Source organism: Muscardinus avellanarius (genome assembly GCF_963383645.1).
Source record: "Muscardinus avellanarius genome assembly, chromosome: 11".
NCBI classification, from domain to species: Eukaryota; Metazoa; Chordata; class Mammalia; order Rodentia; family Gliridae; genus Muscardinus; species Muscardinus avellanarius.
The window spans coordinates 83,572,086-83,578,141 of record NC_137797.1 but is presented as its reverse complement, the minus strand read 5'-3'; positions in this window follow the sequence as shown (position 1 = coordinate 83,578,141).

The window sequence follows — 6,056 nt, the reverse complement described above, 5'->3', positions numbered from 1 at the left end:
TGTCATTTTTATAAATTTCTGATATTCATATATATTTATATTGTCTGTCTTATCATATATCATAAGAAATTCTTTCATTCAAAAAATGGATAAGTAGTCATTAGTCAAACTTATCATTCACTTGATTACAATTACCTAGAATAAATTTTCATTTAATTTTAAATTTTATACTGGTTATATTGATTTTTATAGATTTAAGACATGTTGCAAGCCATACAATAACATAGTAGTTACTTTTAATTTTTATGAAATAAAGCATTTCATTCCTCACCTTCCAGCCAGACTAGTTCTGGTTAAAAACAGAGCAAGAATCTAGCATTTAAGTCAATCATGTTCTAATGTTGCTCAGTGTAGTGTATAATCTAGAAATCTTATCCATTTTGAAGGACCCTCTAAAAAGTCAGCACAGTTCCAAAATGTTTCCCTTATTTCTATATGAGAAGAGGTGATTAAACTAATTTTCTGGAGTTTGCAAGGAGGAAAAACTAAATAGAATGTGACCTGAGAAAGGCCAAAAGGACTAGAGTAACAAATACTGAGTTATTTATACAGAAAAGCACTGTTGGTGTGACTACAAATTAATACAATTACTATGGAGATTAGTATGTAGGTTTCTCAAAAGATCCACCATATGATCCAGCTATACCACTCCTTGACATCCTTCCAAAAGAATTAAAAACAGAATACTCATGTCTATAACAGATCAATTCACAATAGCCAAATTATGGAGCCAACCTTGGTGTCTGTCAACAGATGAATATGTAACAAAAATGTAGTATATATACACAATAGAATATTAATGAGTCACAAAGAAAAACAAAATTACATCATTTGCAGAAAAATGGAGTGACCTAGAGAATGTTGTGCTGAGATCAGCCACTCTCAGAAAGTAACAGATCAAAAGCATGTTAAAAGAAGAGATAGTAATGGGCTAAATATTTTCTCTCTTATGTGGATGCTAGAGATAAATTGGGAAACAAAAGGGATTTTTTTTTTTTTTGGTGGTGGTACTGGGGTTCCTGGAAGCCCTTCTACTTCTGGGCTACACTCCCAGACCTATTTTTATATTTTTATTTGGAAACAGGGTCTCTTAAGCAGTGTGGCTGGCTTTGAACCTGAGCTATCCTCCTGCCTCTGCCTCCCAAGCGTGGGGATGACAAGCATGCGCCACCATGCCCAGCAACAAAAGGGATTTTAAATAACTGAAAAGAGTGACCAGTGGAATTGTGGAAGAAGATGCAGGAAGAGAGGTGGGTAGGGGAAAAGGAAGAACTATTGAAATAAACAGCGTAAATTATTTTATGCCCATTTATTAAGGTATCACTACCATCTCAGGGTTATGTATGGAAAGGAGTAGGTAGTAGGGAGTGGGGGAATCTTTTATATGATTTTGACACTTGCTATGACATATAATTATGATGTACCAGAAAAAAATAAAAAAATAAAAGACAAAAAGAAAGAATTTGTTTAAGAAAGCTTTTAAACCAGCTTTATATTCTGTATGGAGTGTCATGCCATCATTTATTTGAGAGTGATAGTCTTTGTCACCAGACAAGACTTTGGTCCTTTGGCCAAATTTAATTTGGGCTGAATTTAATTTCCATACAACAGTGGCTGTAGCTCTTAAACTAAACACCAAACTAACTAGTCCCTAATGAGTATCAAACATTAATAGTTTTTCTGTAACAAACACAATTCTATGGGAGTGTTGGAGAGTATGTTACCATGCTCCACTCAGGATAAACACAAATATCCTTCTATCAAGGAGTGCAGTTCTCATGAGAAAGGCTGGAAAGTAAAGCACTGCCTTCTGTACATGTACTCTGATCCAGTGGTGCAAAGATATCTGTGAGGAAGAATGAAGGCACATCTGGATCTAAGTGAGTCAGAGAGGCTTTCTACACAGGGACATTTGAGTTGAGTTTTGAAGAAGAGTAAAAGTGATCTTACATCAAAGGAGGGGTGCAATGGTTGGACTGGCCATATCAAATATATCTGAAAATGAGGTAGAAAATGAGATGGCTAGAAAGTTCATGTTATAGATAACACCTATGCAATATTTTCTACACTTCTGAAATTGAGATGAGGGCTTTGCATCAATTCTTTTATTTAATGTTCTCAACTGTCACAGAGACTGATGCTATTCCATTTTACATAGGAAAGACTGAAACACAAAGCTTATTTAGCGTAAGATGTACCAACAGGATTGGAGCTGTTTGCCTTCTTTGGTTGTGACAAATGCCCAAGATAGATTTTTAGATGGAGGAAAAAATTATTTCAGTTTGTGGTTTCAGAGATTTCAGTTTATGGTCATTTGGCCAAGTTGTTTTGGGACCCTGGTAGGAGAATACATCATGATGTAGGCAGATAGTAGAGGAGGATGCTTACCTTATAACTAAGAGTAAATGTATGTGTGTGTGTGTGTGTGTGTGTGTGTGTGTGTGTGTGTGTGTGTGTGAAAGAGAGAGAGAGAGAGAGGAGAAAAGAAGAAGAAGAAGAAGAAGAAGAAGAAGAAGAAGAAGAAGAAGAAGAAGAAGAAGAAGAAGAAGAAGAGAAAAGGGAAAAGAGAAGAGAAAGAAGAGAAGAGAAGAGAAGAGAAGAGAAGAGAAGAGAAGAGAAGAGAAGAGAAGAGAAGAGAGAGATTGGTGATCAATATCCCCTTTCATATCACATCCCCAGTGACCTAACTTCTATCTTAATAGGCCCCAGCTCCTAAAGGTTTCACCACCTCAACAAAGCACCACAGTCTGGACACCAAACCTTCAATACATGAGAATTTGGGGTACATTTTAGATTCCAACAATAATAGTAGAATTCTATAAATGAAAATCATACTAGGTTAATAACGTGGAACTTTTTATAATGTTTCTACAGAAGACATACCTAGAGGCTATCATCTGCTGAAGCATATTCCCCTAGGTTAATTTCTTTGCTTTATCTCAGTTTGTGCAATATTAATAGCCATAATTTATTAACACTTACTATATGCCAAGTGCTATGTAATCATGTTTATAACTTCACTTAAATTGTACCTATGACAAAAAAGTAGGTGATAAATTAAGTAATGTTAGAGAATAAGCTGATTGATATGTGGCTACTTAGTGTCATTAGTCAAAATTCAAACTCCATTTGATTCTGAATCATTATTTCTTTTGCAGTATTCTCTTTAAAAAAAATCACAAATTTTCTATAAGTTTGTGTTGCAAATATTTATGTATGAGGCTAAAGTTACAGGATTAAGTACAGCCAATTTCATTACTTAAGTGTCAAGGTGCTATTTAATTTGCATTTCACATGTAGATAATGTGGAAAGCTCAACTATTAACGGTTGATTGACTGTTGTTTAAATATTTATGATTTGGTTTTCTGGTAGTGTGTTCTCATCAATTTATGATGTGATTCCCTTGTAGCTGAGTAAGCTAAGTTATTTTAAAGTGACCTCAAAATTCAAACTTTTAAATTTCTGGGATTTTTATATAACTACATAAGTATGAATTATATGCTTTGTATTAGGAGTAAGACAATGTCAATAGTGATGCTAGTGCTTTAGATGTTTACAATGAAACCTTCAAGTAGTCTTTTAGGACACGTTCATTGGTTATAAAAATGCGCATAGAAATCAATGTTCTTTTTATCTATAAAAATTCTTGTAACAGCTGGACATGATGGCACATGACTATAATTCCAGTACTTGGGAGACTGAGACATCAGGATCACAGGTTCAAAGCCAGCCTCAGCAACTTAGCATTACTATGTTTCAGAATAAAAAATAAAGCAGGGCTATAGTTGTAGCTAGGAGGTAGAATGCCCCTGTTCTCAGTATCTAGTACAAAACAAAAAAACAAACAATAGCAACAACAACCGCAAAAGCCCTCTCTTAACAAATCAGTCACCATGATACAGTAGCTAAAGGAAATTAATCTAGGTATGACTTTTAGTTCTAGCATCTGCTTGTCTTAATTTCCTTTTTTATAAAATAGATAAAATATTGATAGCTGCTTCATTGGGTGGAAGGAAATTTTAAATGTTAAAATGAATGCCTTAGAATACAATACAGGTGTTCTAAAAACTTCCTCACTAATTTCAGTGCCAGAGCTTTGACCTCAGACTTCCCAGCCTCTAGCACCATAATAAATAACTTCTGTTCTTTGTAAGTTACACCATCCCAGGTGTTCTGTAATAGCAACACAAAATAGATAATATATCACATGTTCTCCCTGCTCTTTTTAGTAACTCATTATTATTCCACATTTCAATATTCAGCTCAAAAACCATGAGGTTTTCTTTTACAATCATTTCCCATTTGAACTTTCTTTTTTCTTACCAGATTTAATCTCAGCTACCCAGAAATACATAAACAAATATCTGATACTTTTAAAATCAATTATGGATATGTACATACATATAGATACATATATGTATGCATTGTTGAGGATTGAGCCAGGTCCTCACACATGCTAGGCAAGTGCAAGTGCTCTACCACTGAGCTACATCTTTAGCCCTAAAATTATTTATGAAAGCACTGACTTTGCCGGGCATGGTGGCGCACGCTTGTAATCCCCGTTCTTGGGGGGTGGAGACAGGAGGATCACACAGGTTGGAAGCCAGCTGCACTGGCTTAAGAGACCCTGTTTCCAAAAATTAAAAAAGTATAAAATAGGTCTGGGAGTGTAGCCCGAAGATAGAAGGGCCTCCAAGAAATCACTGACTTGTAGTTTTCAGTTTTTCCAAACACAGGTCTAGTCACAGGCTTGATACCATCTACCAAGCCAGTCCATATAGGTTGCATTTCCAGAATCAAAAGAAGATATTGGAATATAAAATGTGGGCTATGATCATTCCTTTTCTTAAAATATCTTATTCTCACAGATTTATCATTTTCTACCTTTCTTCCTATTCCAATATCAAAGGAGGACCTAGCAATTACTATTAATAATCGGTTAGCCCAATCCAGATCCTTAGAGGGAAATTCCAGAACTGCTTAAAGATACATGATAAAATAGCATGTTCTCTGCCTTGATACTGGCATAAGGAAAGGAGCTCACACATGGCTTGCCTTTGCTCTGGGCAATCTTCTGGCAGTGCGGAGGTGATCAATCTGCACTGTCTACTTGACATATGTCTTCCCCTGCAGGGTGCAGATTATTTCTAGGGAAAAATAATGAAGAACAACTCAGCCCCCTCTTTTTCTGTCCTTCATAGGCCTATAGTCTGTGGACACTTGCTAATATTTGATAATAAAGTGAAACAGATGAAAGAGGTCCTATCATACTCAGGTTGAGAAGAGCCAGACTTCTAGAAATACTGTTTCAGTCATTTGTTGGCTTTGTGTCTGAGACAAGGCAATTACCTCTTTTGTGTGCCTTAGTGGCTTCCATTTAAAAGTGAAGATAGTGATAGTATGTACCTTGTTTGATTATTGTAAGAATTAAGATCATATGTATATAACTCTTAGAAGATAATTATTGTTAGGTGGTGGAATGGGGATGGGGAATAGAAAGGGTAATAGTTTTCTTTTGTGCCCTTGTTCTTAGTTTCCTTCCTTCTTAACAATCCCCTGCTAGAATCCCAGATCTGTATCCAAATTGTGTACCTAGATAATGAACTCTGCCTTGTTGTTTTTCATTTTTTCATAGCAGTAAGAATATATTTACCATATGACTGCAGCACTATATGTTCTTTAGAGACAAGGCAGGTACTCTAGTCTCACACCTAACCATCGGGTCTGTCAACCTTCTCGGTGGAGGTTTTCAGTTGTCTGTGTACACCAGGACACCTGAAGTGTTCTAAAATGTATCTGGGATGATTTGTTTGTTTTCACCAACCCAGTAGTTAGTAAGATTGTTCATATGGAGAGCATAAACAATAACATTTTAATACCAGCTGAAAGCAAGACAGGGGCTGAGTTTGGGAATCATCTTGATCTGGTTTCTTAAATGTTACTAAGCAGGTACATGGATGAGATAAGTCTTGACTTAGATAAATATGTATGTGTTAAATAAATAGCTAAATTCCTCAGTAGATTAGATAATATTGAAAATAGAAACCATAAGCTC